Below are 11,842 nucleotides of genomic sequence, written 5' to 3'. Positions count from 1 at the left end.
CCACACCACCACCATGCAGTGGGACCCCGCAGGGCCTCCGGGCTGGTCTCCCTGCACAGATGCTGTCAGGGGCCAGCTCTCCGCACGTACCGTCTCTCTCAGGCATAACCACTGCAGGAGGTGAGGGTTATCATTTCCAGCATTATCCAGGTAAGGACGTGGGGCTCTCAGAGAAGCTAGAAGCCCCGCCGAGGTAGCACAAGTGCTGGGAGATGGCCCCGCCACCCGGTAGGACCTGCAGTGAACCCGGGGTGGGGCAGTCTGCTCTCCGGGATTTTTCCTCTCGCCCGCAAAGATATCCTTGTACCTCCGCTTTGTTTTTTCATTTCTCACTGATGCTCGCACCGATCCGGCGCCCAGCGAGCACCCAGAATCTCCCCGCTGCTTCTACCACAGGCAGATGACACTTCCTGGCCCAAGCCACAGCCACTTCTCTCTTTTTCCTGTGGCGATGCTGGTTATGAAACCAGGAATAGTTGTCGGCGGCATGGGACATCGAGGTAACTCAGACCAAAACACGGAGACTGAGCCAGGCTGTGTCAGCCTGGGCAGGCTGCAACCTTTGCACTGGGGCCCAGGGCCCCGGGAGGCAGGCCACAGCCAACCCAGTTGCTGTGGAGACACAGACAGACAGACAGACAGCTGGGGTCCGCCAGCTTGAAGGCGCCCAGGGCCTAGAGGAGGGGGAGACGAACATCACCTCCAGGGCGGAGCTGGCCTGCTCACAGGCCCCTCCTAGCAGGTGCCCCCCCCACCCACCCCAGGGCTGGGCCCAGGCGGCCGCTGGAGGGCAGGGCAGCTCTGGCTCTGGAGCCCCGACTTGGCTTCTGGTCCTCACTCTGCCACTTGCACCGCTGTGTGTCTTCGGCTAGTCGCTTCACCTCTCTGAGCCCCTGCTACCTTATCCACAGCAGGTAAGTAAGAATGGAGGTGCAGAGCTAAGGTTAAGAGCTGGGTTTGGGGTTGGTTTGCTTTTTTCAATGGAGGTGAAACTGACATAAGACAAAAAGCAACCATTTTAAAGTGAACACTCACGGTGCTCGGCAACCCCAAACTCCATCTGTTTCCGGGCGCACTTCATCACCTCCAAACGGGACCTGGCCGCATTCTGCTCTTGCTCCCTCCTCCCCTCCCCCTCCAGGGAAGGGCTGGTTCCGTCCCAGCACCAGGTCCTGTCAGCTGAGACCCTCACCCCGTTTCCGGAGCCTGAATCCCGGCTCTCACCAAATGGCCTGGGAGCTTTGTTCAAATTCCCAGCGAGGCTTTGCCAGTAAGAGATGGTGGCTCCTGGGCATCTGAATCTCTGTTCAATCCAAACAAACCTTTCACCAACCCTCCCAGATGCGGGGCAACTCCTGGGGAAATTCCTTAAAATCCGCAACATGCTTTATCCTCGCAAAAGGTCTGAGAAGTCTGACCGTAATTAAACATTTTAACTTTTATTTCCTGGGCCCACTCTTATTTGACCGGGGGACACTTTTATCTTATTGCGGGGGCGCCCATAACCCCCTCTGTAGGTGGCTGTTTCCAGGCATAGTTGGGGAATTGCTGGCCTAGAGGAAATATTTATTGAGCACCTCTGAATGCAGGGCCCCTGGTTAAATGATTTCATCTTCATCATGCACCACTTCTTCATAATTAGGAAAACCTTGGCTGGGAGAAAATTACATTTAAGAAGATTTTTTAAATGAAGATATTTAACTTGCACGTCACAACATTTATCCTTTTGTATGGGAAGTTTACGGAAGTTTCGACAAACTTAGCCATGTAACCACCAGCACCGCAATCAAGATTAGAACGGTGTCATCAGCCCTAAAGCCTCCCCCTGCCCCAGTGTAGTCACCCCTCCCCCAACCCCAAGCCCCAGAAAAGCCCCAGAAAGCACTGTCGCTATAGTTTTGCCTCGTCCAGAACGTCACCTAAGTGGAATCACGGGGTATGAGCTGTTCTGAGGTCGGCCACCTGATCATTTGCTGGTCGAAGGAGTTTTGGGTTGTTTCCGGTTTTAGGCAATTATGAATAAGCCACTAAAAACACTCATGTGCAGCTTTTTCTGCAAATAGAAGTCTTCATCTTTCTTAGGTAAACACCTAGGAGTGGGTTTGCTGGCTGCGCGGTAGACTTATGTTTTCACTTTTTACAAAACTGCCAAACTGTTTTCCAAGGGGCCGGGCCATTTTGCCTTCCTCCCAGCCATGTAGCTCCAGTTGCTCGGCATCTTCATCAGCGCTGGGGATTGTCACATCTTAAAATTTTATTTTAACCATTCTCGTAAATATTTAAAAGGGAATAACATTTTTTTTTTTAGATTTTTATTTATTTGAGAGAGAGAATGAGCTAGAGAGAGCATGAGAGGGGGGAGGGTCAGAGGGAGAAGCAGACTCCCTGCAGAGCAGGGAGCCCGATGTGGGACTCGATCCTGGGACTCCAGCATCATGACCTGAGCCGAAGGCAGTTGCCCAACCAACTGAGCCACCCAGGCGCCCAGGGAATAACATTTTAAAACAGTTTATTAGGGGCGCCTGGGTGGCTCAGTTGGTTGAGCGACTGCCTTCGGCTCAGGTCATGATCCTGGAGTCCCGGAATCGAGTCCCGCATCGGGCTCCCTGCTCGGCGGGGAGTCTGCTTCTCCCTCTGACCCTCCTCCCTCTCATGCTCTCTGTCTCTCATTCTCTCTCTCTCTCAAATAAATAAATAAAATCTTTAAAAAAAATAAAATAAAAAATAAAACAGTTTATTATTATATAGTTTTTGATAAATACTTATGGGCTAAATTGTGTCCTCACCAAAAGAGGACATGTTGGAGTACTAACTGCTAGAACCTCAAACGTGACCTTATTTGAAGATAGGACCTTGAAGAAAGAAATCAAGTTAAAATGAGGTCATTAGGGTGGGCCCTCATCCAGTGTGACTGTGCCCTTACAAAAGAGGAAGTGTGGACACAGAGACAGAGGGAAGTAATGTGAAGAGACACAGAGAGGATGCCCAACAAGCCCAAGAGAGAGGCCTGGGACAGACTGCCCCTCGCAGCCTCAGAAGGAAGCAGCCCCTCCGACTTCCAGCCTCCAGAACTGAGAGAGATTCAATGTCTGGGGATTGAGCCTCCTGGCCTGTGGTGCCTTGTTATGACAGCCTGAGCAAATTAAGACATATACAAAACAAAACAGGTGAAATAAATATCTTAAATTTTGAATCCTGCTAGTAAAATGACCTACCCATCACCCGCCATTAACTTAAGAACTAGAATGGAACCACTACCTTCTCATCTCCCTGTGTGCACCTGCCCCTGTGCCATCCCGCTCTGTGTGCCCCTGCCCCATGTCATCCTGGGAGCCCTGTGCCATCCCGGGAGCCCTGTGCCATCCCGCCCTGTGTGCACCTGCCCCTGCCAGCACTGCCTGCCTGCTGGAGAGGACCTCTTCCCAGGGAGTGGAATGAAGGGGACTTAGGGAAACTGGAGGCTGTGGAGAGAGACCTGCTGCTTTGATGTGTTAGCTGAGGAGGTGATAGTGGAGGGGCTAAAGGGTACTGTTTTTTTGTTTTTAAGCTGGGAGAGGCCTGACGGCGGTTAACACCAACACGACGCTCCAATGGAAAGGAGCAGTTGGTGGACTTGTTTGTTAGCTCTCTCCCCCGCTAGAAGAGAGGCTCCGGGAGGGCAGGGCCTTGCTGTGCCTCAGGACCCAGCAGGTGGGGACTCCGCGCTGACTGGCCGCTGGGCAAGGAGTGAGGACAGAGCCTCCCCTCGGAAGGCAGTCCGCGGTCCCCTGCGAGGAACCGCAGGAACCCTCACGGGTTGGAAAAGTTCTGCGGGTGGCTGGCGGAGATGGATGGCTGCACAAATGTGAATGTGCATGAAACACGGTTATGTGGCGAATTTTGTCATAGGCGTATTTTACTCCTATTGAAGAAAACCCAAGGGTCATCTCGCGGAGCGCTTCGCGACCTGCCTGCAAGGTGAAGGCACCACCCTCTGGACGGACCTGGGACAACCTCGGAGCGGTTTGGTCACCCGCCCCAGGCCCCGGCCGAGGAGCGTCGCGATCCTCTGCTAGTGGTCGGTGGGTCGCGAACGAGCGGGGCAAACAGCAGGCGCTCCGTAAGCGCAGGTTAGCGGGACCGCGCCGGGCTCCAAGCCGCGTCCCGCGCACGTCTCGCGGCGGAGCCGCTGGAGGCGGAGCCAACGCCGCGGCCCGCAGAACTGGATTGGCAGCTGGGGAAGGGGGCGGGCTGCCGGTGCCGGAGGGCGGGGCCGATCGCGGGTCGTAAATACGGCGCCACATGGCACTGGTTGGGGAGGGCGGGGTGCGGAGGGCGCAGGCGCGTTGAGGGCGGGCGCCCCTCGGCCTCCGTGGCCCCTCCGTGGGCCGCGATTTCTCGCGAGAGGTGAAGCGGGAGGCGGGGCTCCGGGCGCCGGGGGCGGGGCCGGCGGAGGAGGGGCGGCCTCGGGAGGGTCGGCGGACGGCTTGGCGGCGGCGGCGGTGGCGGCGGCGACGAGGTGAGGTGAGGTGAGCGGAGGCGCGCGAAGCGCGGGCCGCGAGGCGGCGTGCGGGACGGGGCGGCGGGCGGGTCCGGTTCCCGACCTCAGCCCGCCGGCAGGTCCGCGGCGGCCCCGGGCCGAGCCCCCGTGCCGGCCGCTGTGTGACCTTGGCCCGGCTCGCACCCTCTCTGAGCCCCCGGGCGCCCGGCGCTGGAGGGCGGTGGCGGCGGGTGGGCCGCCCCGCAGGCGCACTCCCGGTCCTCTTGTGGGGCGCCGCGGGAGCGTGGACGCCAGCTCGGCGGTGCTCGGAGCCGGGCCCCACGCCGCAGTGCTCGGGGGGCCCTGCGCTGGGACCCCGGGCCCGGCGGGCGCCCCCACCCCTCCACCCCACCGCCGCGCTCCTGCGGGGCTGCGGACACCTCCCGCCGGCCTGCGCTGCGCGGCCCCGCCCCGGGGGACCCCAGTGCGGCCGCTGCGGGGCCGCGGGGCCTGGAGGGGTAGCCCTCCAGGGACCCTCTGCTCAGAAAAGCAGGGGTGCTTCTCCCGCGCAAGGAAGCCCGTGCACTGGCCACTAACACGGGGACCTCCACCTCCCGCTCGGGCTCCTGGCCACCGGGCATCCTGGCGAGCCGTTGGCGCAAGCCAGGGTTCCGCTGGCGCGGAGCACAACAAGCCACAGTGTGTCCGCGATTTATTAAATTATTTACTCTGTGCTTGCACTCGGACCGGCTCGGGAGGCCCGGGATGAACGGGGGCATGCAGACGCACCTCTAAGGGTGCTGCCCCCCAAAGTGTAGGTGCAGGCTGCGGGCGGCGGGGAACCTGCTCAGCGGGCCCTCGCCTGCGCCCGCGCAGGACACAGTGCAGCCCTTTCTCCGGGAGCACCTGGCGTGGGGCGTGTGAGTCGGGGCTGCGGTCTCGGGGGAGAAGGAGAGCACACAGGGATGTCAGGACATTGTTTTAAATGGAAGTAGAGTTGAAACACATTGTGTAGGATGAAGGTGTTACAAGGGCGGGTTTGGTACACTTGCATGTTGCAGTCTGCGCACCGCAGTAGCGTGAGCCCCCACCTAGCACATGGCTACGGGAAGGCAGCGGTCCTGTGCGTGCTGAACGCCTCTGCGTGGAATTGCTCGGTGGTTCGTTTTCTTGCTAATTAGTTTATAGGACTTTGGGTTGGTATTTGCAGGCCTGCAGTACTGCTCGCTGTTACTGCGTGCGGGCTTCCTCAGTTCAGCAAACACTGAGCCTCTTATTTGCAAGATGTCAAGTTGGGCTAGCTGCCGGTGATAAGGTTAGGCTGATTATAATACAGCATGACCGGTGCATCTAGGCAATTATTTACGAAGTGTGAAGAGAGGGGAAGAGTGAAGTTTATTTCCTGGTGTTGGAGTTTTCCATGGAGACGTCGGATGAATTTGGGGGACTTGAAGACGAGTGAAGGTTGGAGAGAACATTCCAGGTGGAGGCAGCAGGGCGTATGGAGACATGGAAGGGAATGGGGTGTTTGGGGGGGGCAGCAAGTCCCTGGATTCATTGCGAGAGGGGGTTTGGGAATTGGGGTGGAAGCTAAGGTTTCTTATCAAAGGGTGCTGAATGCTGTTATAGAGTTTGGGCTGCTATCCTGATCTTCAGTGAGGGGGTGGTCAGGGTTTTGGGAGGGATGTGATAGGTCCATGTTTAAGAAAAGTAGCACTAGGGACAATAGGGGAAGCGGGTTCAGGGTGTGGGGAGCTGGAGACTGAATTGGGTGCCGTTGTAGGGGGAATGGCTTCAGGACGGAAGCCGAGAGAGTGGTGGGGGTCATCAGATTAGAGCAAGTAAGAGAACCCACAGCATGTGGCGCTCTGTGGGGTGTGGTGAAGGGGAAAGAAAAAGAACGCTAGAGTAACGAAGGTTTCTGACTCGGCTGCTTGAAGGACAGAGCTGGTGCCTGTGATGAAAAGTGCTAGAGTGGATGTGGGTTTTAGGCTTGCAGGATTCATGGTGTTTGTGGGCCATCCTGGATGAGACACCCTCTCCTAGAGTGTCTGGGGCAGAAGCCTGGGGAATACTAGCCAGGAAGGGATAGGTGCTGGAAGAGAAGTGCGTCTGATGGCCAACACTGGGCCTGCAGTTTATGGCCATGACTGCGTATTAGCACAGCTGGGGGTGATTGTCTTCTAGAAAGGTCTCGAGGCTCAAGTGTGGCTGTGGAGGAGCGACCAGTTAATGACACTGCTGAAGCAGATGCAGCCAGTTTTTCATTTAAAAAAACCACAACTTACATCTTACTTTCGATTTTTTAATTGTCTCTTTCTCTTCAGAAGCTAGCTGTTGGTTTCACACCTACTTAGTGTGTGTGTGGCTGCGGCCAGGGCTGCTGGTTCTTCAGCCACTTGCCAGTAGATGGGCCTCATGATAGCTGACACAGCAGCTCTGTCCTTCCTGCAGTTAATCAAGGTGGTGGTTTCTGTAACTGTTCAGAGGACTTGACAAATATTTCAGAGAGGAGCGGGAAATGCCAGGCATAGTTGGGTAGGGGGAGAGGGGCGACTGCTACGCCTAACACAGGGAGATGCATTGAGTGGAGTCGGTGGCTCCCAGAACACCACCGGCCTGCACTTAGGCAGGGGAGTGGAAGAGTCTGGGGAGTGTGAGTAGCTCAAAAGAAAGGACCTAAAAATAGTGACACCAGGAGGTCCCCAGTAAGGAGGCTCAGGTGGATCCCTCACTAATAAAGCTCATAATTCACAACCTCCCCCCACAGTTCAAAGCTTCCAAGTTCTTTTGGTGCCCTGCCTCTTAAATAGGAACAGATAACCAAGGACATGTGAAGACATCTCTAATTCGGAAGGTAAAGACCCTAGCGCACACTTGTAGGCCGTGGAGGGTGTGCAGGAGGAGGACTGAACAAGCCGACCGTTGCTGACATGCACACTCAGAGAAGAGGAACCACTGCATGCGAGAGACAAGAGTGGGCTGCTCTATAAAAAAAAAAAGTGGGGGAATACTTAAAGAACCAAAAAGAGAACTCTTTGGATATAAAAAAACATAATGGCAGAAATAAAAAGCCCAGTTGGTGGGTGAAAGATACAGTTGAGGAGCTGGGGAAGATGAACCTAAAAGCAAAGATGGGAAGTGAGAGAAAAAAAAAAGGGAAAGATCAGATCAGGAGGCTGACAGCTGAATATTCTGTTTCAGTAAGAAAGAAAATAGGACGAGGCCGTCCACAAAATAATGCAAGAGAATTTCCTAGAACCAAAACTTTGTGTGGAAGGGGCCTCCCAGGCGGCCAGCTCTGCGGGTGAGAAGGCAGGTGTCCTTTGCTCTCCCTGTCTGCTCAGCTCCCATTGTGGGTCCTTGCAGTGTGGGGAGCAGGTGTGCACAATGAGGGATGCCGAGTTTCCACAGTAACGAGTGAGAGTTTGGGAAACAAGGGATTTATTTGGAAATGCCTGTGAGGCCATCGGTTTCAGAATTTGGGTAGTGAGAGTGCGGTTGGAGAGAGACGTGCACACCCACTCCAAGGCACATTGTTGTGAAATCTCAGAACTCTGGGACAAGGAAGATTACGCTAGCTTCTAGAAAAAGAATAAAAGCAGGCCACCAGCAGGTCATCACAGAACAGAGCGGAACGCCTTGGGGACCTGTCCATAGCACCACTGGAAGGTGGAAAGCAAGAGAGCATGGCTTTCAGAATTCCAAAGGAAACTATCTTCCACCTCGAACTCTATACTCAGGCAAAGGAGGGTAGAATAAAGATATTTTCAGACATGCTCCAAAAGTTCACATCCCATGTACTTTAAGGAAACGACTGACAGACATGCTCTACCGAAATGAGGTGGTGAGTCTGGAAGGACAGAGCCAGAGGAGATGGGGTTTTCTTTCTTTTTTTTTTTTTTTTTAAAGATTTTATTTATTTATTTGAGACAGAGAGAATGAGAGACAGAGAGCATGAGAGGGAGGAGGGTCAGAGGGAGCAGCAGACTCCCTGCCGAGCAGGGAGCCCGATGTGGGACTCAATCCCGGGACTCCAGGATCATGACCTGAGCCAAAGGCAGTCGCTTAACCAACTGAGCCACCCAGGCGCCCTGAGATGGGGTTTGCCTGAGAGGAGGTAGGGAGGCCAGCGTGCTCACCTGTCTGGGGCAGATCCCCCTGGGGAGAGTTCTCGGGGAAGGTGAACTTGACAGGGCACCTGATGCTCTGGGACATCTGGAGAGGAGATGTAGACAGCTGGCCAGCCTGGGGCTGGATTAGTGATGAGTCCATGGAACACAAAGCAAATGAGAGCACAAGACTGTTATTAGTTCCAGGGAAAATAGACCATTGTGCAGGAAAAGAGAAATAATTACGGTGTACCGCAAGGCTCGGCTGTGAACAGCCTTTGCACAATGATGATAATTGATGTAAACATTGAATATTGCTCTAATTGAAACGATGCGCCTGTCGGGAGACGGTGTGGGGGTGAGCGGGGCATGGGTATGTGAGGGGCGGGGGGAGGGAGGAGACACTGTGCTTCCACCTGCCCCGAGGGGAGGCCCCTTCCTGAAGCCAATCCAGTGGTGGCTCAGGAGCCTGCTCCTCAGAGCTGGCGGGGAGCACCCAAGATTCGGCCAGCAGGGTGGAGGTGGGGAACGGGGAACGGACAGGAGCTGCTGTGGTTTGTGATAAACTCCCTAGCACGATTTCATCCTTTAACAGATACACGTGTGTGCCTAACGTTGGTAAAGATAAAGACAGTCACACTGCGCTTCCGGCTCTACTGGATGAGGAGGCCCGAATCTCGCCCGTGTTGGGTGCTGGGCTTGCTCACTTCATGGGCCCTTTTCCTCATCCCAGAGAGTTGACTTGTTCTTCATTTCCTCTTCATTGTTGTCATTGTTCTCTGTATCCTGTCTCCTGGCTTTCTTGTGGGTGCTGCTTTCTTGAGCTATTTTATTTTTCTTTTAACTTATTATAAAGGGATTTTAAAGCATATTGAAAAGTAGAAAGAGCACTATTGTGAACTCTTCATTCCCTGTCACCACGTTTCAGAAATTATAAAATCAGAGTCAGTTGTGTTTATCTGTTTTCTGTTAGCCTAACAGCTCTTTACTGAGAACCTTCTAAGCCTTGAGGCCACCTGCCTCCTCAAGTTTATATTTTAGTGCAGACAGTGAGCAAGTAAGCCCAAGCACGTGCAATATTGGAGGTGATGACACATGCCGCAGAGACACAGCAGGTCTGGATGGTGGGGAGTGACCAGGGCCGGCCTCGCCGATGAGGTGAGCTCTGAGCGGAGATCAGAAGCAAGTGCAGGGTTGAGCCACCGGATTCCCCAGGTGTGCATGTCTAGGCAGAGGAGAGTGGATGTGGGCCAGGCAGTGGGAGTCGAGGAATAGCAAGGAGGCCACTGCGGCTGGAGTGGGGCCACTGAGGGGGCAGTGGAAGAGATGAGAGTGAGGGGTCCTATCAGGTAGGACTGTAAGGACTGGAAATGGGAAGCTGTCAGACTCCAGTGATTGGAGGGTTTTGAGCAGAGGAGTGGCATGGTCTGACTTGTCACGGAATAAGCACGGCTGCTGTGTTGAACGTGGGTTGTATGGGCTCGAGTGCAGAGAACAGGTTGGAGAGATCTGTAGTCATGCAGGTGAGAGCTGAGGCCAGCTGGACCAGGGTGCAGGGGCCACGTGGGCACTAGAGGGACTGGAGGAGGCTAGAGTCTGGTTATATTCCGGAGGTAAAGTTCCAGGCAGGTTCTTAAACTAATTGTGGTGAAATTTATCATCATTTTTTCCCTTGAAATAATTTATTTGAATTATCTTAACTCTGAGAAATGAGTGCTCACTTGGACTCCAGGGTCAAATACCATGCAGGAAATACTTGAGTCTTGTGAGGAAGGTAGAAGGTGCAAGAGATACGATCCCTGTCTTCTAAGAACTTGAAGTTTGGGAATACGGGACTGGCATGCGCGCCCTAAGAGCCTGTCTGCATGGAGATATCAGTGGGGCTTAGGGCCCAGGGGCCAAGAGACCAGTGTGAGCAGATAGCCCTCCGTGCCCTGAGTCCAGCTCCGGGGGAAGTTACTTTACTTCAAAGGCCAACTTTGGGTTCAATTTTCATTCAGGTCTCCTGTCTTCTGCCTCCCTGAAACCTTCTGTTTCATCAATGTGACCATTTATTACTTCTTTTTATGTGGATACCCTGTCAGATGTAGTTCTCAGGGTTAACGGAATACAAATGAAGTAATTCTGTAAACAGATGAACCCCAGTGCTGGTGGTGTCAGGTGAAAATATGTTTTACCGTGGGGGTTTTAAACCAGCTCCAAAGAGCAGACACAGTGCAGAGAGTAAATGTTGAGACCACTCGCAAGCCTTTCCAAATTTCTGTTGACTACAGTGATGGGAACTGCAGTGATTTCTTTGCTTTATATAGTGTGTTTGCAAAGCTGAAAAAGAAGTGGGTAGTTTCTGGTCTTTTTGCCCGTCTCATAAATAAATAAAACTGGAAACATTCTTGGACTTCTTAATGAAGTCCGTCACTTAATGCTCAGAAGTTGGTTATTTGCACAAGAAGAAGCAAATTCTCTCAGAAATAATAAAAATTTGAGTGTCTACCAAACTCCAACCAGTTGTGCATGGACTATCTATTGTGGAGGCTGCTGGGGCTAGTGGTTGGGAAGGTGGGGTCTTAAACCAGTTGCCTGGGCTCAAATGCCGGCTCTCAATAGGTGCTAGCTCTGTGGACTTCGGCAAGTTGCCTGAATGTTTTGCCCCAATTTTATCACAATTAGTATGAGGATTAAATAAATTAATATACGTAAGACCTCACGATATCACTTTTGAAAACATATTAGCCATTGTTGTAATTATGATAAAATCGGTTGAAAGAGTAGAGACTTCTTGGCTGATAATCCACTATTGGTAGAAACTATGAGTAATAAAAAAAATAACATTATATTAATAGAATACAAATATTTGAGGGCCCGATAAAGATGGGAAAATAAATAAGGCCAGTGGCCTAGTCCAAAGAGAGTGGCTTAATATTTTACAGAATAGTTCATATGTTATCATGTTCATATTCTCAGTAGCTCTGGTTAGCAGAAGGACCTCGGTCGGTGTTTTGTGGGCAAGGAGCTGAGACTCAGACTTGAGGTGATGTCTCAGGCCACTCAGCAGAGACTGGACTGGGCCCCAGAACACCTTCCCTCTTCCTCCTGACCTGTAAATGTCTGTAGGACTTCCGGGGCTGGCGTTTTCATCCTGTATTGTGGAAACTGGTGAAGGCTAGTTCATGGTGTTCATGTTGGAAAGGTTTAGCTTCTGGAGATGGACTTAATAAGGCTGCTGACATTTTTTTTTCTTTTTTTTTTTTTTTTTTTTTTTTTTTTTTTTTTA

At 53.1% G+C, this 11,842-nt stretch overlaps 1 protein-coding gene across 3 annotated transcripts in view; it reads left to right on the top strand.

The window, feature by feature from the left end:
• Positions 1 to 852: 852 nt before the first annotated feature.
• The window catches only part of CHST12 (carbohydrate sulfotransferase 12), a 25,013-nt gene continuing 14,023 nt past the window's right edge, over positions 853 to 11,842 (top strand). Inside the window, exon 1 of one of the 3 annotated variants that reach the window (XM_021680144.1) lies at positions 853 to 914. The gene's annotated coding sequence lies outside the window, so the exon portion shown is untranslated. Of the gene's footprint in view, positions 915 to 4,458; positions 4,504 to 11,842 lie in introns of those variants that run through there. The other 2 variants (XM_021680143.1, XM_021680142.1) reach the window with 2 other exon arrangements.

This window comes from Neomonachus schauinslandi, chromosome 5, assembly GCF_002201575.2.
Source record: "Neomonachus schauinslandi chromosome 5, ASM220157v2, whole genome shotgun sequence".
Classification (NCBI taxonomy): domain Eukaryota; kingdom Metazoa; phylum Chordata; class Mammalia; order Carnivora; family Phocidae; genus Neomonachus; species Neomonachus schauinslandi.
Note: the sequence above shows the minus strand (reverse complement) of the source record. Positions and strands in the feature narration are given on the sequence as shown.